General features: G+C 37.6%; 2 long non-coding RNA genes across 3 annotated transcripts; both read left to right on the top strand.

Moving 5' to 3' along the window:
- Window positions 1-15,443: 15,443 nt before the first annotated feature.
- Window positions 15,444-19,611, top strand: LOC147492879 (uncharacterized). Its single transcript, XR_015199048.1, has 3 exons — window positions 15,444-15,580; window positions 19,392-19,487; window positions 19,569-19,611. It is a non-coding gene; the product is annotated as an uncharacterized LOC147492879 (long non-coding RNA).
- Window positions 19,612-20,437: 826 nt separating this feature from the next.
- Window positions 20,438-21,718, top strand: LOC147492878 (uncharacterized). 2 transcript variants are annotated; one of them, XR_015200188.1, is made up of 4 exons: window positions 20,438-20,490; window positions 20,629-20,752; window positions 21,281-21,427; window positions 21,500-21,718. It is a non-coding gene; the product is annotated as an uncharacterized LOC147492878 (long non-coding RNA). The 2 variants fall into 2 exon arrangements; XR_015200187.1 differs by having other exon boundaries at window positions 21,281-21,718.
- The last annotated feature ends 1,753 nt before the right edge of the window (window positions 21,719-23,471 follow it).

The following is a 23,471-nucleotide window of genomic DNA, read 5'->3' as shown; positions in this document are numbered from 1 at the left end:
AGTGCAAACTCGGGTTCCTTTGAAAGGGTGGAAGGAGGGGAATCGAGGTGGATGTTGTGCTAGTTAGTTCTTGATAGGTGAATTGTCACCTACCAAGAAACTCATCAAATTCCTCATCTAGATTGGTCATATCCACATTACTATGGTAGTCCCTCTACGCCTTTGAGAAAGTCATCTATCCCATCCCTCATCCAATAACATGTGTATCGACTCAGTGTAGGAAAGAAAAATATTGAGTCCGACTTCCAAAGGAAAGAATTTTGGGCATATGACTATCGTGGAACGTGTTGTTGAAATAATCTCGAAAGCAAAGCTCTCGATCATGCTAACCTCTCCATCCATAGATCGAATCGGGTAATCGTGGTCCTTGTTTTAAAAACATTGACTTCAACAAAAAGATGGCCAAAAGACATGGACATTGAACCATCACGCAATTAATGAGCGCATTGGCAGCTTGCCAAGAAAGGATGCCCTAAAATGATCGGACAGAGTCGCTAGCTTAATTTCCTCATCGAGGACTACAAAATCAGCCGGATAGTAGAAATCGTGAACTTTTACCAACACATTTTCGACTACACCCTTTAGGATACTTAATAGACCGATCAGCCTAATTGCAACGCCATTTTAGTGGGTTGCATCTTGTCTAGACCTATTTGTCTATACAAATAAAATGGGAGTAAGTTAACACTAGCCCCCGTGTCTAATAACGCTGTCGTCGATAGGAATCTCCTAAGGTGCATTGTACAAAGAGATCTACTTGTGGTCCTTGTACTTAACAATTCCATTATGTTCGATAAGGTCAGGAATTGTTCCTCGTTAAAAAGGCCTTTTTGGTATATTTGTTCTTACGCCTAGTAGTACACAATTCCTTAAGAAACTTAGCATGATGTGGTAGCTTTTAATAGCTTCGAGGAAGGGAAGGTTTATAGTTAGATTCTTAAAAACATCCCTAATCTCCTCATAATTTGTATCCTTAGTTAACATGGCTAATTTTTGTGGAAACGGTGGTTTCGCCTCATATTTAGCAATGGTATCACCTGATGTTTAACCGTGGCTTTTGTTTCTTAAGTTGTGTTGTAACCGGGACCCTACAAAGGGTAGGCTCTTCAGCTTCTATTTCAAGATCTAGTAATATAGCAGGTGTAGGGTTATCGGTGGGGTAACTATAGGCATAGTTACTTTGTTATCAACCACTCGCCGTAACCGAGAGTGGTGATGGCATTTATCTCACCTACATTTTCAAATTCATTACTAGTATTATCCGCTACCTCAAAGGTCGTGTTTGTTGTTTTTAGGATTAGGTATTATGCTACCTGAAACACACCTTTGGTTCGGGCTTTATCTTGAGCCAACCGCCAGGTTAAATTAGTTACGGATGTAGAAGCCGCTATTGGATTGGATTGAGCCATGGTTTGGAAAAGTTTTGGCTCACTTGTATAAAGGTGTCAAGACGATCCGTTGTGTGGGTGTAGTGGTCACGGGTGGTGTTACCGAACTATTTCCGAATTATTTATCGGTGGATTTTGATAGTTATTATTTACCTAACGATACCTCTATTAGCATTATAATTATTATAATTACCTTGACCTTGTGCTTGACCTTGTCGAGGTTGCACTTGGTTGTTATAATTATTAAAATTACCCCGACCCCTCGCCTTTGTCGAGCGGAGCTTGGTTAAAGCTCAAGGCTGGCCTAACATATTGATGATTGTACCCTCGAGGTGTGACGCTTTTGGTTATTTCTCCAACCGGTTGATTTTGTCTCCAAGGGCTAGGTTCACTATTAATGGAACAAGCCCTGCTCATAGGCTATAGGACAAATGGGATTCGGGATGCTCGTGGCTCCAAATGTAAAACTACATGGATTTGAATTTACATTCATAAACGGATTGGCTTTGTTGTACGTAAATGGCATCTACCTTTTTGTGAGGGATTCAATTAGAGTTTTAAGCTCGATCTGATTTAACCTCAAACATACCGGGTAGCCTTTAACTCGTGGAAGAAGAACTAGCGGAGCGGAGTAATCGCCACTACCCCCAATTATTATTACGCTTTAGTTTGGTCCTCTAAAAATTTATAAGCCTCCGAGGCTCCTTTGTTTAAGAAACTACCCCTCGTTCATTATGTCAAGGACTTCTTTATGGTGATGTTGAAGTCCTTTGAAAAGGCACCTAACTAACGGTCTTTCGCTAAGTTATGATGTGGACACTCTATAAGCAGATCGGTGAAATTCGATTCCAAGCCTCCTCAAAATGTTTCATGAGGATTTTGTCGAAAAGAAATGAATCTTAGAAAGCATCTCTCCATCCGTTTTTTTAAGGGTAAAAATGTTCCATAAACAAATGAACAAGTTTAGCCCACGAAGTCCACGTAATTAGGGCGCTTTGGGCGCTTAACCAAGACGCCTTTATCGGGCTAAGGTGAAAGGGAATACCCTTAATTTAATTTGTTCAACCAACCGTAGGATGGTGGAATGTTGTTAGGACTTGTTCAATCCTACGCGATAAGCTGGTAAGGTTTTTCATGGTCTAAACCATGAAAACGGGTAACAAATTAAAAATATTTGAGGGATTCTCAAATCCTCGGTAAATTTGCTAGAACGATGCAAGATTTGGGGCTATCGCCAAGGCTTTGTAGAAGTCCGAGAGAGGAGTCTCTTTTCTTCCCCATTATATCGTATGGTGTGTGTGATAGTAGCTAGAGGTGTAGTGTGTGGTATACTAGATAGACTTGATTGTTGATGTTGTTGTATTTACGCTCGGGTGTTTTTGTACGACCGCACCTTTAATCTCATGCAAGACTAAGTCGAGCTTAACTACACATGCAACACTCCAAACAATTCTGATATACTAGTATAAACCTCTAACAGAGATGCGAGGTGTGGAAGAAAGGAATACCTGATTAAGGCCCTTGCTTCGCTTTATGAATAGCGCCTTGTTTACGCTGTTCAGTGTATATAAGAGAATAGAACACCGAAAAACTTGACAACTCGAAGTTCAAATCAAACTGTGGAAATCCCGAAATTCGAGAGAAGGGCGCTGGCGCCAGCTTATCTTGATGGCGCTGGCGGCAAAAGTCGAAGCCAAGGCAAAGTCGAAGCTCCAAAGATAGCGCTGGTCGCGCTGGTCTTTGGCGCCGCTGGCCGCTGTATAAACGAAAGTCCAAGAAGATAGCTGGTCGCGCTCTTTGCGCTGGCTGGCGCGCGCTTTTCTCGAATTTTTCCAAAACTGAAACGGCAACCACAAAGATGAATCAAACAAGGGTGGGTGGGTGAAATGGGACTTAAAAATTACTAATTCTATTATGAAAACAATGATAAAGTGCAACTAAGATGGCAGCGGCGCCATTTGATAAACGTAAAATGAATAGTCTACCTACAAAATGAACTACGAATCCACAACGTAAGTAAACTAAACTTTTTACTTGATGCTCTCTTGTTTATCAAAGAATTATTCTACTCTCAAACCAATTGAGATCTAGTGGAGTAGATAAGTTCGTTCCACTCCTAGTGCTCTAGCATGGATGTTTTCTAATCTAACTAGTCGGTTTTAAGTCTATGAGAGTTTTACGAAGGGAATTATACTACGATGCAACTACCCACAAGATGCAACTAGTCGGTTATCAGAATACTAAGGGAATGCTACGTTGATTCTATGTTAAGGAGTTAGAGGGGGATTGATTCCACCATAACTCAACTTAATCCACTAACGACGAATCGTCGTAATCCGAATTGAATCGGCTTCAAAGAACAATTGGTTATTCCTAATCCCTAATTATACATGGCATTTCTACCAATTATAACTAGCATGTGAACAATTAAACCCATTCTCATGGTGAACTAATCATTTCTAGAGTGGAATAGAAAATAATACAACTTCTACGATAATCGACTCAAGCTTTCATCAAGGCTTCACAACCCTCTAATGGAGGTTTAGCCTTGAATCATTCCATGAATCATTTCCATTTATATTAAAACTAAACATAATATAAAGCATTGAAATTTATTTAATTAAACAATAATGAAATCTAATTTAATGACTAAATTGAACTAAGGACATAAATTGAAATTAGATCTAGAATTGGAATTGACAAAATCGAAATGGATAAAGAATACTACTTTATTGATCTAATCAAATGAAGAACAAGATTCAAGGTTTAATCTAATGAAATGAATTAGATATTGAAACTATACTTAATCAAAAACAATTAAATAAAACTAGATCTAGAAGCTATTTTAATGGCTACTTTCTATTCTAAGCTAACTATTATTTTCTAACTACTGGCTACCATTATCTATCTACCATTAACAAAGACTTAAGCTTTTGTTTTTATACATCCAGATCCAAAATTCGTGCATGGGCTTGGAGCCATGGGTTGGGCTGCAGAATCGTGCCCAAAACCCAATTCTTTCAAATTCAAAAGGCCTCTTCAGCTGCAGTTGACTTCCACAGACTTTTCGTCCACTTCTGCTCCTCTGATTGGGTCAAGGCTTGACCATTGCAAAGTTCTTTCCGAGCCGGTCGCTTTGACATAAGGTATGCCCAATTACGAGGTCTGAGTCCAAAGATACGGCTTTCGAAGTTCTCACTGACTTTTTGCTCCTTTATCTCGCTAAAGTGGTACATTTCGCACATAATGGACTTTGAAACCCGAAATGCATAAAACGCCAGTAATCGGTGTTAACTCTTACTTATTATTCACATAATTGGTCTAACAAAGTATGATTATTAAGGGGTTAAAACTACAGTTTTGGGCTCTTATCAGCCAGCAAATTATGTCCCTTTGTTCTTCCTCTGTCATACACTACTGTTCAAATGAGAAGTGAGATTCATGAACTTCTCTTCACTGCATGGAATCGTAAGAGCGCCCATTGGATGATCAGAATCTAAATTTGATTTAAACCGAAAGTTGTTAATGTCAAGACAAACATTACAAACTGTCCTAGTCAATGTAAGGTATACGTTTTCTCAAGACATTATAGTGTGGTTGTTCTACAATTGACCAAGTTGGCACAAATTGATTAGGCTGTTTTTCGTGTAGCCAATAGCTGGGTTAGTAGTCCAGTTTCATATTTAGGGAATCGTTGCTTAATTAGAGTATTGTTTTCTTGTTCCAGGTAGGCGTCCTGTTGCTGCAAAACAACTGATCAATGGAACCAACAAAAAGTTTAGATTAGTGATTTCTCATTTTCTCTGTCATTAATAAGTACTTGTTCGGCATAAATCCCAAATCCAAACTTGCTATCATCTCAGTCTAACAGACACTTTTTGGTAGGGCATAATGTTGCAACAGAACCCGAATCATTGTGACCACTTGTACATAGTAGTTAGGGAATTATTAACTAGATTTCATACAAAACCATGTGGTACTTCACTTTTCTCACGATGAGGAAATTCCATAAGTCCATCTCACTCTGTTATGAATATATATACACACCTATATCTGCTTTATTTACCATCCAACTCCCAAGTTCTCAAATCATTTCTTTAGTTCCCCAGACCCTTTAGCCACTTTTCTTCCTCTTCTTCTTGCAGCATCCAATGGCTTTTGGTTTACCAGCTATTATTTCTCATCCTAAGAGAAGTTTTCGACGTTCTCTGTCAAATACCGAAAACTTGACTGTTCCTAAAGGCCATATTGCATTTTATGTTGGAGAGAGCGAGAAGAAACGATTTGTGGTTCCAATATCGTACTTGAACCATCCCTTATTCCATGACTTGCTAAATCAAGCCGAGGAAGAGTTTGGATTCAATCATGTTGGAATCTCCAAGAGTATTTCAAAATGCTTGTGTGTGTGTGCAAAGTGGAGGAGATGAACTATGTGTGTTCTCTCCACTTTAGTACATTATGTTTAGTCCCACATTGGTGAACCACCACTAGCAAGTGAGGTATATGAGGAATTCCTCTACCATAAGGGCGTGCCCGTAGGGTACAAAGGCTTTTGTGTTAGGAGGGAGGACTCACCCAAAGCCACACACGCACTGGCAGCGAGTTGCATCGGGCTTGGGCTTGGGCTTATTGTCTAGTGGGTAATGGCTTACCAATTGCCTAAACTTGTGTTGCTTTTGCAGCAAGTTTCGGTGGATGTCCTACTTGAAGTTGGTTTCTGCTTCCTAGCTGTTTTTGGAAACCGACTTTGAGGAGTCCTTCTCCCATCTGGTATCCGGCTACTTCATCTATATAAACACTATTGCTGTGTCCATAGAAGGTATCCAATCAATTCCAGAGAGAGAGAGAGAACTCGAGTATCCATTCAATCCAGACCATAGAAACAGAACTCGTGAATACCAAAGAAGTCTTCATCCCACTTCAGAGAAACAGAAATTCATCCCTATTCTTCTTCTCTTCTTCCTGTCAGCCGCCAAAGAGAGTTATATTGCTATTATAGAGGGTAGTCTGTTTTAGTGCAAAGTTAGGCTGCTGTTAACCATTGAATCATGTGAGGAAGACGCCACTGTTGCCTTTCTGCACCATTGGAAGGGGCGAAATCTTTTCTTAAGGACAACCTAATCCGCGCCTTGGTTATTACCTGTTATTATGTCCTTGTCTTCTATTGTTTTCTTTTATCTGCATACAACATTCTTAAGGAAAGAACAAGATGTCTACACCTATTGACACCACGCCGATCAAAGAAACCAATTCTGGAGTCATGGAAGTTACTTCGACTATGAGAGATGTTGCACCTCTACTGAATGCTCGAAACTTACCCAATGTATCAAAGATTGAATCCTTCAACGGTTCACACTTCAAGCGATGGAGAGAAAGGGTATTCACAGCCCTAGATGTACTCAACTATGCAAAGTATCTCACTGATACAGCACCCGTGTAGGGTTCTAATGATTTCGAAAGAAATCAAGCTGCTTGGCTCAATGGGAATAAGGTATGTCGACATGCTATTTTGAGTACCTTGTCCAATGAAATTTTTGATATTTATTGTTCAAATAAGAATGCACATGATATATGGGAGAGTTTGAACAAGAAATACATAATAGAGGATGCTGGTACTCAGAAATATGCTATTGGGACTTTTCTAAAGTTCCATATGAGAGAGGATAGAGATGTAACGCCTCAAATCCATGATTATCATGTCTTTGATTAATGATTTGAAAACTGAGGGTATTAATTTACCCGAAACCTTTGTTGCTGGATGTTTGATTGAGAAACTGCCCAAGTCTTGGAAACACTATAAAAATAGTATGAAGCATAAGTGCAAGCAGATGACCCTTGAGGATGTGATCATTCACATTCACATAGAGGAAAAGAACAAGACTCGGGATGAGGTGTTGTCTAAGGAATTCCATTCTAAAGCCAATATCATTGAAGGTAATCCCAGCAAAACTAACAAAACCTCTAAAAAGCAGAAGTACAACAAAAATAAGAATTTCAAGGTCAAAGGCACTTCTTTTAAAAGGAGTGGTATTGGCAATGGAAATTGTTATGCTTGTGGTAAACCTGGACATAGGGCTTTTCAGTGCAGGCATAAGAAAGACACTGATGATCCTCCCAATGCTAATATAGTTGAGGGATATGATATTATTGCTAGCAGTAGTGTCACAAGTGTTCATGGCCACTGGGAAGAAGAACTGGGTACTAGATTCTAGTGCCACCCGCCACATCTGTGGTAATGTTTAAGCCTTCTCAGATTACATACTAGTGAAAGATGAAAAGGTCTATATGGGTGACTCTAGGTCTGTTCCTGTTGAGGGAACAGGCAAGATTCTTCTGAAGTTAACTTCAGGGAAAACCCTTTCACTTAGTAATGTTCTTCATGTTCTTGAGATTTGTCAGAATCTGATTTTTGTGTCCTTACTGGGAAAAGCTGGCGTCAAGGTGAGTTTTGAGAGTGACAAGTTCATTTTGACAAAGAATGAGGGTTTTGTTGGTAAAGGTTATTGTAATAACAGTGGTCTTTTCATGTTGAATGTACTTGACAACATTATTATTAATAAGAATGAATCTGCTTCTGCTTACTTGCTTGACTCTTTTAATATATGGCATGGTAGACTAGGACATGTAAATGTTCAGTATACGAAAAGAATGAAAGCATGTGGTTTATTGTCTGATATTTCTGATTTTTCTAATGATAAATGTGAGATATGTGCTAAGACTAAAGCCACAAAGAAACCCTGCAGAACTATTTCTAGAGATAAAACTGGATTACTAACTCGTATTCATATGGATTTGGGTGAATTAAGAAGTACCATGTCTAGACGGGGGAAGTTTTATTATATTACATTCATAGATGACTTCTCTAGGTACACCATGGTATATTTACTTAGAAACAAGCATGAGGCAGGTGAGATATTTCTCAAGTACAAAGTCGGGTTGAAAACCAAATTAACTGTAGATTAAAAAAAGACTTCGGGTCCGATAGGGGTGGAGAATATGAGTCTAACCCTTTCCAGGACTTTTGTGACAAGAATGGCATTATTCATGAGACTACTCCACCATACTCTCCTGAGTGTAATGGAGTAGCCGAATGGAAAAACAGAACACTAAAAGAGATGATGAATGCTATGCTTGTAAGTTCGAGCTTCCCTAACTTGTGGGGAAACAATCCTATCTTCTTGCCATATACGTAAATAGGATACCCAACAAGAAAATAGGGAATAAGACACCATATGAGTTATGGAAAGGTCATGTACCTAACCTGACATACTTCAAAATGTGGGGGTGTCTTGCAAAGGTTCTTGTGAACAAACCTAAAAAGAGAAAATTGGGACCTAGAACCTGTTGATTGTATGTTCATTGGTTATGCTCATAATAGTCGCATATAGATTTTTAGTAGTAAAATCTGATAATAACCTTGTCGATGCTAACACTATTATTATAGAGTAAAAATGCTGATTTCTTTGAGAATTTGTTTCCTTTGAAAATTGGCATTGAGAGGTTGGTTGCTCCTAGTGAACAACAATCAACAGATCCCCGAAATTTCGAACAAGAAATTCGGAAGAGTAAAAGAGATAGAAAATCCACCAATTTTGGTGATGACTTTTACACGCTTTTCTTGATGATGATCCCGCGGACGATAATGAGGCAATCGGTTCTCGAGATGCACCTTTCTCGGAAGGATGCTATACACTCAGAACTAGATTCGATTATAGCTAATCACACATGGGAGATAGTTGATCTACCTCCTGGGGCGAAACCTATACGTTACAAGTGGATCTTCAAAAAGAAATTGAAACTAGATGGTTCCATTGAGAAATACAAGGCTAAACTTGTAGTCAAGCGATTCTCCCAGAAAAAAGGCATTGACTATTTTGATACTTATGCTCTTGTAACTAGGATTTTTTCTATAAGAGTTCTAATGGCTCTAGTTGCTATTCATAATTTATTTATTCATCAAATGGATGTAAAAACTGCACTTTTGAATGGTGATCTTGATGAAGAAATATATATGATGTAGCCTGAGGGTACGATAGTACCAGGGAATGATCAAAAGGTATGCAAGTTAGTTAAGTCTTTATATGGGTTGAAACAAGTGCCAAAACAATGGCATGAAAAGTTTGACAGTGCCATGATGTCTAATGGATATCACATAAATGATGCTAATAAATGTATTTACTTTAAATCTTTTGATGTGAATACATATGTGATTATCTGTCTATATGTGGATGACATGTTAATCATGAGTCCTAGCCTTGATGTTGTGAGAAACACCAAGATGTTTTTATCCTCCCAATTTGAAATGAAGGATTTGGGAGAAGCTGATGTGATTCTTGGAATCAAAATCATCAGAAACTGTGATGGCTATACGCTTTCACAAGAGCATTATGTTGAGAAGTTTTTGAAGAAGTTTAACTTTTATGATAGTAAGCTTGTGCCAACACCTTATGAGGTAAATAGTGAACTTCAGAAAAATGCTCAACATGGTGTCCTTCAGTCTAGATATGCCCAAATTATTGGTAGTCTCATGTACTTAATGAATTGCACTAGACCTGACATTGCTTATGCAGTTAGCAGGTTAAGCAGATACACTCATTGTCCTAGCCAGGAACATTGGAGTTCGTTAGAGAGACTAGCCAAGTACTTGAGAGGAACAATGAATTACGGCATACGGTTTAGACAAACTCCACCTGTGATAGAGGGTTATTGTGATGCAAACTGGATATCTGATTCTCATGATATCAAGTCCACTAGTGGTTATATTTTCACCCTAGGTGGAGGTGCAGTCGCTTGGAAATCTTCTAAGCAGACCTTGATAGCTCGTTCAACCATGGAGTCTGAGCTTATTGATTTAGATAAAGCAAGTGCTGAGGCTGAGTGGCTTAGAAACCTCTTGGTAGATCTTTCTATTAGTACAAAACCGCCTCAGTAGTATGCATTGCATTGTGGATCGGGCCGCGGAGGCCGCGATAGCAAAGGCAAAGAGCAAATTGTATAATGGGAAAAGCAGGCATATTCGTCTGAGACTACAGTCTATAAAGCAGCTACTGGAATCTAGAGTTGTGGCTCTAGATTATGTCAGGTCAGAGTTAAATTTGGCCGATCCTCTGACAAAACCGCTTAACAGGAGACAAGTGGTTAAAACGTCGAGGGGGATGGGACTTTTGTCTTAGATAGAGGGCGACACTGACGGCAACCCCATCTATGTGATTGGAAATCCCATGAAGTAGGTTCAAAAGGAAAAACAAGTCACCTCGTCGCTCTGGTATGCTATTGTCTTTCTTTGAGACGTCCCACCCTATGACTAGATAGCATTTTTGTATACTTTGTATAACTTGAATTGCAATGAGAAAGGATGAGTTATTTTACTCTTATTGGAATCCATAGTCCATTATTTGTTTGAGATAGTGTATTTTAACTGCAATGTACACTTGATGGATATCTACCTACGTGAATGTAGAACTGGGTCGGATCTTATGAGTATTCAGGCAAGTACTCTAGAGCATTCATGGAACACAGGCAGCGCAAAGGCCAAAAAGCGCAACAACGCAGAACAGACATATAATGAAAGAACAATGTGGGTACATGTGCTCTATTTTACTACAAGGGAATGTTGGTTCAAAGATTTTTTAATCCACCACTTTCACGTATTATAAAACATGTTACCCTATGACTAGTTCAAGCCCGAAAAGCACCAGTATCTTATGCATTGTTTTTTCAATTCTCTCTGGCATTTCGTTAACCTATTTCTTTTGTAATATCCTATTCCAAAATAGTGGGGGACTATTAGTATTTTGAAATAGTGGGGGATTGTTGGAATCTCCAAGAGTATTTCAAAATGCTTGTGTGTGTGTGCAAAGTGGAGGAGATGAACTATGTGTGTTCTCTCCACTTTAGTACATTATGTTTAGTCCCACATTGGTGAACCACCACTAGCAAGTGAGGTATATGAGGAATTCCTCTACCATAAGGGCGTGCCCTTAGGGTACAAAGGCTTTTGTGTTAGGAGGGAGGACTCACCCAAAGCCCACATCTTGTTGCGCCCGCCTCAAGACCGAAGTCGCGTCACGTCGAGTTCGGGCTTGGGCTTATTGTCTAGTTGGTAGTGGCTTACCAATTGCCTAAACTTGTTTTGCTTTTGCAGCAAGTTTCGGTGGATGTCCTACTTCAAGTTGGTTTCTGCTTCCTAGCTATTTTTGGAAACCGACTTTGAGGAGTCCTTCTCCCATCTGGTATCCGGCTACTTCCTCTATATAAACACTGTTGCTGTGTCCATAGAGGGTATCCAATCGATTCCAGAGAGAGAGAAAGAACTCGAGTATCCATTCAATCCAGACCAGAGAAACATAACTCGTGAATACCAAAGACGAGTTTGTGTAAAGCATAAGTGAATGCGGTAGAAGAAGAAGCTTCCTTCGAACTGTGGCCACAAGAGACTGTGTCATATGGGCGTAAAAGGAATAGAAGTTCTTGCTAAGCAAAAGGCCTTTTCAAACATTAAAGGTACACATTTAAATAGATATACTCACTGTTTGGTAGGAAAAGCAACACAGGGTGTCTTTCCAAAGATTCTCATCTCACAGAAAGGTCAATGTCCTTGAACTAATGCACACAGACTTATGTGGTCCTATAAAAGTGAAGTCCCATGGGGGAGCTTTATACTTCGTGACTTTCATTGATGATGCATCAAGAAAGGTATGGGCATATAGTCTGAAGACCAAGGATGAAGTACTTGGCATGTTTGAGAAATTTCATAGCATGGTGGAAAGAGAGACAGGGAAGTTGTTGAAGTGTCTTCGCTCAGATAATGGGGGTGAGTACATTGGGCCATTTGAAGAGTATTGCCAGAGTCAAGGGATTCGTTATGAGCAGACCGTTCCCAAGACACCGCAACATAATGGAATAGCAGAGAGAATGAACCGTAGCATTGTAGAGAGGATGAGATGCATGTTGTCTTACTCTAAGCTACCTAGAACCTACTAGGTAGAAGCAATGTGTACAGTAGTGTATGTAATCAACCTATCACCGTCAAAGCCTCTGAATAGTGATTATCCAAGGAGAGTATGGTTAGGCAGAGAAGTTGATTATAGATACTTGAGGGTATTTGGGTGCAGGGCATTTGTGCATATTTCGAAGGATGAGAGATCCAAGCTTGATGACAAAGCCAAGCAATGCATTTTTCTGGGTTATGGAGATGAAAAGTTTGGTTACAAACTCTATGATCCGATTAACAAGAAGGTAATCCGAAGTCGAGATGTTGTGTTCTTGGAAGACCAAACCATAGCAGACTTTGAAGAGGGTGAAAAGCTACAGGCTTTCACCAATGATCTTGTTGATTCAGAACCAGAAGTTCCTACTATGGAACGTGCAGAAGGCATTAAGAATACAGAGAACCATGAGTTTGAAGTTCATGATGAGAATCTTATTGCTAATGATGGGATAGAACCTATTTGTATAGAAGATGCAGATGAAGTGCATGAACCACCACCAGAGCAAGCAGAAGTGCATCCTCCTGAGGCACCAGCAGATAGGGAAAGGAGGTCAGACAGCGAGAGACTAGCTTTAACCAGGTATCCACCACATATGTATATTTTACTATCTGATGGTAGAGAACATATGTACTATCAAGAGGCACTTGAAGGTACATACAAAGAGAAGTGGTTGAAGGCCATGCATGATGAGATAGATTCTTTGCAAAAGAATCACAATTATGAATTAATTGAGAAACAAAGAATCACAATTATGAATTAATTGAGAAACCAACAGGAAGAAAAGTTCTCAAGAATAAGTGGATTTACAAAGTCAAGCATGAGGAGAATAATCCACACCCAAGGCACAAAGCTCACCTTGTTATGAAGGGATTCGGTCAAAGGAAAGGGATTGACTTTGATGAGATTTTCTCTCTTGTAGTGAAGATGACTTCTATCCGGGTGGTATTGGGTATGACCGCAAGTATGAACCTAGAGGTTGAGCAGCTAGATGTTAAGACATCTTTTCTTCATGGAGACCTTGAAGAAGATGTCTACATTGACCAGCCAGAGGGGTTTGAGGTCAAAGGCAAGGAGCACCTAGTATGCAAGCTGATAAAGAACTTGTATGGGTTGAAGCAAGCACCGAGACAGTGGTACATAAAGTTTAATTTCTTTATGGCGAAGCAAGGATATAAGAAGTCTGCTTCCGATCATTATGTGTTTGTTCAAAAATTTCTATACGGGGATTTCATAGTACTCTTGTTATATGTGGATGATATGTTGATAGTTGGCTCAAACATCAACAAGATATCCAAGATGAAGAAAGACTTGAGTAAGTCCTTTAAGATAAAAGATTTAGGTCAAGCAAAGCAGATACTTGGGATGCGGATTACTCGTGATAGAAAGAGTGGGAAGTTGTTTTCAAGAAAGCTACATTGAGAAGGTGTTGAAGAGATTCAACATGGATCAAGCGAAGTCAGTCAATTGTCCACTTGTTGGCCAGTTCTGCATGACCAAAAAGATGTGTCCAAAGGGTGAGCATGAGCAGAGTCAGATGGAAAAGATTCCTTATGCATCCGCAGTGGGCAGCTTGATGTATGCAATGGTGTGTATAAGACCGAATATTGCTGGAGTTATCCCTCACATGAGGAGAAAAGGAGTTTTGCTTACATGCAGAAGCTTGAGCATGACCCGCGCTCAGAATAGGCTTGCCCAAGGTGCGACCCACGCTCATGCCTTGGTCGACCTCCAGTATTTTCAGCGCACCCCGCGCCCGCCTATTTTCGGCAGAATTCTATTTTTTGTGGACCGCGAGTTTGCAATAAAGGTTGGGTTTTTTGGCAAAACCTAACACTCAGAAGAGGCACGAAAATACACAAGAACAAATAGAGAAACCTAATCTTGAAAGCAATCAAGATTGAGAGATAACCTTTACAGAGAGACAAGCCTGTAAAGAGAGAGAGGAGGGATCTAGTAAGGTGAGAGACTGCAAGACAAGCCTGTAAAGAGAGAGAGGAGGGATCTAGTAAGGTGAGAGACTGCAAGGACTAATTGTAATGTTCCTTTCCACTTTATATAAGGACTAGCTCTTGTGGAAGTAGGCACCATTGGCCGAACCATGATATATCTTTGTGTTGTGGTTTGCTTTTACTGTTTTACATTATTATCTGTTGTTAATAGTTGTTTAGTGAGTTGGGCATGTTAGTTTGGTTGTAGAGAATTTTGGAGATTGTTGTCTGGAGTTGTTATTATTCAAATACGAGTTATCTGTGTAGTGGGGAATCGATTGGTATCGGTGTTTAACCCAACATACGTTCCCAGTACTCTAAGGAACAATCAATGTTAGTTTCCAGATATTCCTCTTTGGATCAAATCGATATAGAGCGTGGCATGCAACGCTCTTGCAGTCCGATACCACAAAGAAGACAATACAAACCAGCTCCTAGTAACATAAGATTTGATCGTAGTCTTGGAGGTTTAGATTCCTTGGAATCCGGATACAATGGTTCGAGGAACACTCATCGGAGAACTAATGGAGGTTATCAGAGAGCTGGAGATAGAAGAGGTAGACAACAGTGGGCCAGAAGCCATAGAAGAAGCCTTCCATAATTTTATGGGTGATTACACTCGAACCAGAGAGCTAAACCCATGCAGGGTTGAAGCAAATTTCAGGCGATATAGGAACGACTTTGTTGAGCCAGGCTGGAGCCCTGAAAAGATAAACCGTATTCACAAAGTCGGCACAAACAATGTCGCCACTACTACAGATAAGCATATTAGCCACGGTTGATAAAATGGTATATACCACTGTTTTGCCAAAAACAATGGCTAATAGGCACTTACCACAGTAAAGATGGCTGGTCTAATTTTGGTATAAGCATATACCACTAGTATTGCGAAACAGTGGTATATATTATGCCATATACCACGGAACAAGCTAATATAGTTAAATTTTGGTTTTGATATTCGTATACCCCACCGTTTCTAAAAAATAGGTGGTTAATATTTTGCCCAAAAAAAGTATTCCGTGGATAAAGCCAATATACCATAACCCCACTCGCTAAAAAAAAAAAATTGGAAGAAGTTGGAAAAATCGTCTCGCGCTGAAACTTACTCTTTTCAACTTCGTTCAAGATCTCTTTTCTAACTTTTATCGGTCTCTTTTCAATTAGCTAGGGTTTATCAAGTATTGATATCTCTCTCCCCAATTTTGGCTCAAAGGTATTTGCTATTCTTTTTTTCTTCTATCTATCTCTCTGGTTTTGACTTTAAATTTTATTGTTTTTCCTTTGTATTTTGTTATATCGTTGGTAGATACTTATTATTTCCACCTCTTGTTTGCACGATTTTGGATGAAAGAGATCGAAGACCATCAGGTTTCTCTCCATCCCCCTCCCCCTTTTTTTTTTTTTTTTGCCAAAGTAAACATATTACTTGTATTAGGCTAGCTAGACAAAGATATATATTGAAGTACTAAAGATTCTAAATTTAAATAATTGACTAGATTAAGCAAAGAAGGAAATAGAAATCCATCAAAGATTTATGATTGTCAAAGATTTATGATCAGTACTTAGTAGGCCTTAAATAGGTGAGACAATATTTAAATTCATCTTTTCTCTTTACCTGAGCATGCTTTTTTGTTAATTCAATTTCACTATTTTTGTTTAAGGTATTAGGTAGTTTTCAATTAAGTGACCAATAGTTAGTACTTAGTACAAGGTAAAGGTTTCCAATTTCGTTGGTTAGTTAGTACCAATAGTTAAAGCTACATTTCAATTTCAAGGTAAAGGTGCGGTTTTCAGGTTTCTCACCTCTTGTTTTTAGTTAGTACAAGGTTTTCAATAGATTTCATTGTTTAGTAACATGGGAACTAAGCATGGCCAAAGCTAAGATTATTTGAGTATACATAGTTTGTACAAGGTAAAGGCTATTACAAATGATTCATTTATCTAGACCAACGATATCTTGTAATATTGATTAGTTTAATTTACTCCTTTTGGTGTGAGGGTTCCTCTTGTAACCTTTCGATAACCCAGGTGTTTGTATGAGCTATTTAATGGTGATTTTGTGATGGTCCTTATGTATCACGGGATGCAAAACGAGTTATGAGTGCAAGTGGAAAAGTTAGTAAAGCTTAACAGTTGCTAAAAATTTGATTTGCTAAATCTCTAATCTTGAGTAATTTTCTGAAACTTTTCGGACTCAAGGTCTCTCTTCCACCATTAATGAGATTTAAAATGAAGTTTACTTGATATCGAATTGTTTATAGGTGATCAAGTTGTTTTATGATTTTAGATAGGCCTATAAAAAAAAATAGCTTTCCTTCACTACTACAGAATGACACATTTACCACGGTAGGTGAGAAGTTTTATGCTACTGTTTTACCAAAAATAGTGACAAAAACATGTATACCACGCTAGAAATTTCTATAGTTATTTGTTTACTAGCTAATGCCACAGTTCCATGAAAACCGTGGGATCAAGTTTGCCATATGCCATGGTTCAAATTATCTGTGTTTTTTAAACTAGAGTACCTCACTGTTTCGTACAAACAGTGGTTTATAACTTATGCTATTTTTTATTTGGGAAAAAAAAATCTTATCTACCGTGGCCTTTGAAATTTTATGTTCAAAAGCCCTCATTATATCGGAAAAAAGGACTCAAAATTGTCTCGTGACTATTCGCGCTTGAACTTCTTGACAACCCTATGAGCTTCTCGGTTCGTATTTTAATTCAGATAAGGGTTTCTCCTTTCCAAATTTAGAAGCAAGATTTATCAATATGGTTCGATTTTCACTATGCTTCTTGCGAGGGTTTTCAAGTTACCGAAATGAGGATCCGAAGTTGAATGAGTTTGTAGATTATTCAGAGAAATCAAATAATTATGAGAAATCTGGTGTGTCAAAAAGGTGCTGGGACTAATTCAGATGATGGGTTTGATTTGGGGAGAATGAATCGTTTGCTAGAAAGGCTTGGAAACCCTCAGTCCAAATTCAAGGTTTGAGCTCATTTTAGAGTATTTTTGTTTTTATCAAATTTGAGTTGGGAACTTTAAAGTGGCACACTTAGTGTTTGATGAAAATTCTAAGTGAGTGGTATTCTGTTGGTTTCTATACTTGGTATGATCAATGATGTTTCTTCTTTTGCGAGAAAGCTACATGGTTTAAGTACTAAATTTGGTTTGTTTTATAATTAGATAGCAGCTTTTCTTTTAGTGTGCAGCCCACACCTTTGGAGTATATGCATGGGAACGAATTTAATTAGGAAGAGAGGGAAATAGTCAAACCTGAGGCATTGAGTTGCCTTTTTCGTCAAGAAGTTAAGAACACTTGTTGATGAGGTAAGGAAATTTAAGGCTAAGGAATTTTCAGTTGGTGTATTCTTAGTATCCTTGCAGTTTTGGGAACTTAGGTTATTTTTCTTTTTGTGAAATTGTTGAAGGGTTTAGTTAGGTTTTAACTTGCCCTCTAGTGGCCCTGGCGATGACTGATCCAGTAGTAGTCCGGTAGTGGCCCGGCATGGTTGTAACAAAGCGAGAGACACGCAGAAAACCCATTCGCTTGTATCGAGCAAGGTATTTGTTTTACAGTTTTTCTTAGTGGCTTAATAAAAAACTGGACTGAAGGAATAAGATATGGAGGCTGTACATAAATCGGTTTTAGAAGTATAGTCACTTACGTACAAGCAAACACTTTGATTAACCTATTTCTAAAAAAATCGTTGGGTCCCCTATTCTTGGAGTATGGGGACCAAAAGAATACTCCAATTCTATGAACTTAATTTTGGTATGTAATTTACTATTCTAGAAATATTTGTGCCTTATTCCATTCTTTTAGAAAGAACGCTGCTGAAATAAGTTCCACATCGTGTCGTGCAGTGTCTTGCGTTTAAGTAAATTCTAAAATTAATTTGCATTTTTATTGGGTAATATCTTATAAATGAAATCCGCATATATAGTTTGGTCATACAATTATTGAAGCCGCTTGTGCTTTGGTTGGTGATTATCATCATTTTGGTAGTGGATTTCACTTATTAAAATTATGTTGTAGAGCATAGTATCACTACACCATAATAGGATATTTGCAACACACACCTTTTTTGATTTGCAACGCTTATTTAGCGTTAGTAAGTTTCCAACGTTAAATAAGTGTTGGCAATGTTGTAAAGCGTTGCTTTATTTGGGTGAATTTTTGGAATTAATTGCTAACGCTTAAAAAGCGTTGGAGAAGTGTTACAAATTAAAAACTTAAAAATTTTGCGAACACAAAAAAAATCGAAATATAAAACATAACTTTTTTTTTCTCCTCTCTCTCTCACCGCCGCATTTCAAGATCCCTAATTTTCGCACTCCTCAAAATCAAATTACATATTGACCGAGTAAACAGTCAATCAAAGAAAGAAGAAGAAGAAGAAAACAAGGAGTTTGGAAGTCCGTTTTGACATTCATTCATCGTATTTTCTTGCAGTTTGAGGTAATAATCTTTCATTTTCTTTCTAGGTTTATGTATTCACAGATAATGGCAAACAATAGAAAAAAAAATTGAATAACAATAGTATTCGGATGAAGGCGAGTTTCGAACTTAATTAACTAGTCCTGATTATCGACATTGCAAGAAATGGATGAATTCCATTTTTTTCATTCCTTTCTTAGCTAGTGGTTGTTTTAGTTAGTTTAGTTAGTGCTTAAATCAATCTCAATTCGTCTCTACTACTATTACAAACTACACCCTATATTAATTTTTTTCCTTTCTTTATCACTTGGTGTAACAATTTTAATTCTTTTTTCCGTTTACGAAAGACGTTTTCGATTAAGTTATAGGCAAAGTGAAGAAATGGGTTTGGTTTCCAAAAATTCTTACCCGTTTTCGAATCTTAGGAATTTAGTTATGGTAGCTGGTCATTCAGTTTATACTAGTAGTAGTTGTATAAATAAATATATTTGTACCAAAAGCATGTAATTGAAATATTCACCGTGTTATTATTATTATTATTATTATTATTATTATTATTATTATTATTATTTAATTGATTAGCAGGAAATTATGTTGGAGTTTCGTGCCGGTAAAATGATTATGGACGGAACTAGAGTTGTTCCTAGTACTCGTAAAGGTCTTGTTCGTATAGCAAGGGTGCGCTTTTTTTATTTTTTTTGGTTAGTTGAAATGTAGTCCGTGGTTTGTATTTGTAAACCGACCGTGTTTGTAATACAGGGTGAGGAAGGGTTGGTGCATTTTCAATGGCTTGATCGGACACCTAAATGTAGTTGAGGATGTATCCTTTTTCAAGTCCCCAAACACATGGCATTCACACACTAAAAACTATAGGAGCATATGGGAAGTACAGATTGAAGTAAGGATGGTGATCAAACTTTAGCTATCACCATGACTCACTTTTTTTCCTTTATTTGGGATAACTTCAGAAGAGATGTTGAATATATATATATATATATATATATATATATATATATATATATATATATATATATATATATATATATATATATATTCTTTTAGTTTATAGTAGAGCTATTTAGTTTGCCTTGACGCAAAATGTCACAGGATCAGATCATATTTCAATGAAGCGGTTTTGAAAAGGTATTCTGCTTTCGTTGAAAATTTCTTGATTAGTCATTTACTTACTCTTATCCTGTGGCTTTTCATCTTTGCAATTTCCAAATGTGCTTTTTATTCAGATCGATGAATCATCTAGGAGGGTATTTCTTTTGAAGTTCAACACGCATAATAGGAGGTTCTTCTTTTGGATGCAAGTAAGTTGTGTTGGGTCATATTGCTTCGCTCATACATTTGGATTTGTATTGCCCTTTTGTACCTTTTGAGATTCTCAACTGCCTTTGTTTTGTTTGTCCATTGAGTAAATCAGAGCCAAAAGTCGATGGTGATCACCAAATTTATGTCTCGCTTAACCATCACATGAATCAACCATTAGGTAGATGGTATTTATATCTCTTCCTGTAATTTGAAGCTTTCATACTTTTAAGTTCATGCTTATCTATTGGCAATTTTGAAAAAAAAAAACTATTTACGATGTAGTCGGTGAAGGAGAGCACGAGGCTTCAAAGGTGCCTCTACCTGAATTGTCAGATGACGTGGCTGAAGATGACATATCCTCGAGGTATTCTCATTGACATATATGTCTATGTGATGTGAGTGATTGTTGGTTTGGAGAAACTTACTTGTTTGCGGTTAAAAGCTTGAATAAGCACCGATAGTTCTATTTTTGATGGATTAATTGTTGACGTTTGTTGTTTAGGCCATCTGCAAGACTGCAAAGAATATTGCAAAGCCCATTATAGCTGAGCAAATTCCAAAATATAAAATTGATTCAGTGGAGTTTGAAGAACTTACTTTGGGCTGCCTGCCTCCAACTTTTCAAGGTTAGTGATGCTACTCTTTAATTGGTAGTTTCTGCTGATAAATCATCTTATTTGTATTGGGTTTACAGTAGGTCATCGTGAATGCTAGTTTGAGCTCTCAAATTAGAGTGTGGGTTGAATTAGAATATGGGTTGAATTAGGAGTAAATACCATAAGAGCGTGCACTACCTTAAGATATGATAAAACCACAAAAACCACAGCCCCAAGAAGAGCTTTTGGAAATATCCGGCTTGGATTTTGTACCTCCCCTGCCAATGTACTAGCTTTATCCCAGTAATTTAAGTTCCAAAACATACTATTAAAGTATCCCCTCCAATCCACCTTACTGAAATCAACAACTAGCCATTTTTTAGGCCTTATTCGAGGAATTGAAAGAAGTCCCATTACTAAAAATGGCAAAAGCGAGAAGGCGGCAAGGGAAACAGCTGTAAACCCAACAATATTGAGTCCTCTATAATTCAATACTAATTATTTCCCCATTGTTATCCACTTTTTGTGTGATTGTTTTGCTGATATTTGATTCAACAGGTTGCATTTATTCCTTATATTATAGCTGGGGATCCCAATCTAAAGACAACAGCAGAAGCACTCAAAGTGTTGGACTCATGTGGTTCTGATATAATTGAACTAGGAGTGCCATACTCTGATCCTTTAGCAGACGGTCCAGTTATTCAGGTTTTATTTTTTTATTCTTTTTCCTTTTATGTTATCATTTGTAAGATTTTTTTAAAAAAAATTGTTTACTAGGCTGCTGCAACGCGTGCTTTAGCGAAAGGGACCAAACTTAATGCAATATTTTCCATGTTAAAAGAGGTAAGTACATACGTTTGTATTCCAAAGGGTTTTAATGTGTTTGGTTTCAGTTTAGTAATTCTTGATATGTCCATTAAACTTCTATTCAACGAGTATGATTGCTTTGATGTGATGTTCTAATATGGTGATGTAGCTGCCTCCCCCTCGTCATCTCTCTCGTCTACAAATTTTAATGCATGTTCAATCCAAAGGTCTCTCGCTCCTTCTATTTAATATGCCACTTAGAGCTCCTTAAGATTGATAAGCGACTACACCTTAGTTGTTTCGTTCTTACTTTTCAGTTATGACCTTTGATGGGATCATGTTTTGTATATGTGGACAATCAGTTGTATTGCATTTGCGTTTAAACTAAGGTTCACTAATTCACTTGTATGTATATCTTAATTGGACTTATTAAATGGGAGAGATGGTTGCGCAAACGAAGTGCTCTCTCTCTCTCTCTCCCCATATACATGTTCCCCTTATAAAGGTATTAGTGACCCATGCCAAGCACTACAGACATTGTATTTTAGTCCAAATAGGACAATATATTTCTTTATACATTTCAACCTTGAGATGGAGTAGACTATTATTACAAGTACTAGTGCAAGGTTGCATATTGGGGTGGTAGTTGCATTATTTTTCATTACATTACTTGTCAGTACATAGGGCACGTACCAACCTGGTGATACAGAGTGGGTATTATGTAATGAAGTTTATGACGACGGAAATAATGGAAGCTTGTTTAGATAATTTTTTTTAGGGTATTTTAGACTTTGGTCCTACGCATAGTTGGTTTATTATCTCTATTTTGTGTTACTCTTCATTATTTAGTTATTATATACTTTTTTATCTTTGATCGTGCAGATGACAAATCTATCTCTCAAAGATACATACACACAAGAGGAACTTGATGTTGTTCGACTTAAAATTCTTAGATTCATCCAAAGATAATGGAGCCGCTCGAGCCAAGCCCGAAGTCTTAGCTAGGTTTTGACCCTTTCCAGTTAAGGTGTGGTGCTTGGTCTCACCATTTTTTTTTTTTTTTTTTTTTTTATTTTAGATAGAACAAATAGATTATTTTTTTTTATTGATGCAACAAGTTAGGTCATTATTATTTTGATATAACAAGTAAATTTGGATGTTTCTTTCATTATTGATGACTCAAAAAAGTTCAAAATTCTTTTAGCAATTCAATGTCTTTGTGTTGGATGTGTAAATTTATTTCTTTTGTTTGTGTTGCACTATGAATTGTTTATTTGAGCAATGTGTTTTTAAATCTAGTGTGGATATATATGGTGAAAATGGGCAGGTTGCAGGTTGAATGAATATGATTAGAATCAAATAATTAGGGGTTTTTATTTTTTTTTTTAAAAAAAGACTATAAACCATGGTTTGATAAGAACCGAGGTATAAGCAATTTATATAACCCACGGTTTGTAATGACTATACACCACAGTTTGATAAGAACCGAGGTATAATCAGTTTATATAACCCACGGTTTGTATTCAACCGTCGTATATATCATCACTATTTCCCACGGTTTGTAAATATAAGAGCAAACTTTTCGGACTATTAACCACGGTTTGTAAATCCTAATACCACTATTTTACTCAAAACCGTGGTATATAAGAGGTACTTTTCCCCACGGTTTTGTTAGAAGTATTTGTCACGGTGGTTGTTACCACGGTATGAAAACAATGGCTAAAGGCTTTTTACCACTGTAAATAACAGTGGTATATGAGCTTTTCTGTATTGTAGGAAAATAGTAACAACTTGAATTAGCAGCGAGTCCAAGAACTCATTAGAAATGCCATGGATTCCAAAGCTACTCAGGAAGATAAGCCACATAAACTGGAAATCAAAGATTACATTTCCCTTGGTTCTTTCAAACAACCTTCAGTGATGTAGATGGTTGTCCAGATGA

The sequence above is a fragment of the Coptis chinensis genome, chromosome 6 (assembly GCF_015680905.1).
Source record: "Coptis chinensis isolate HL-2020 chromosome 6, ASM1568090v1, whole genome shotgun sequence".
Taxonomy (NCBI): Eukaryota; Viridiplantae; Streptophyta; class Magnoliopsida; order Ranunculales; family Ranunculaceae; genus Coptis; species Coptis chinensis.
This window is presented reverse-complemented; position numbering and strand designations above follow the sequence as displayed.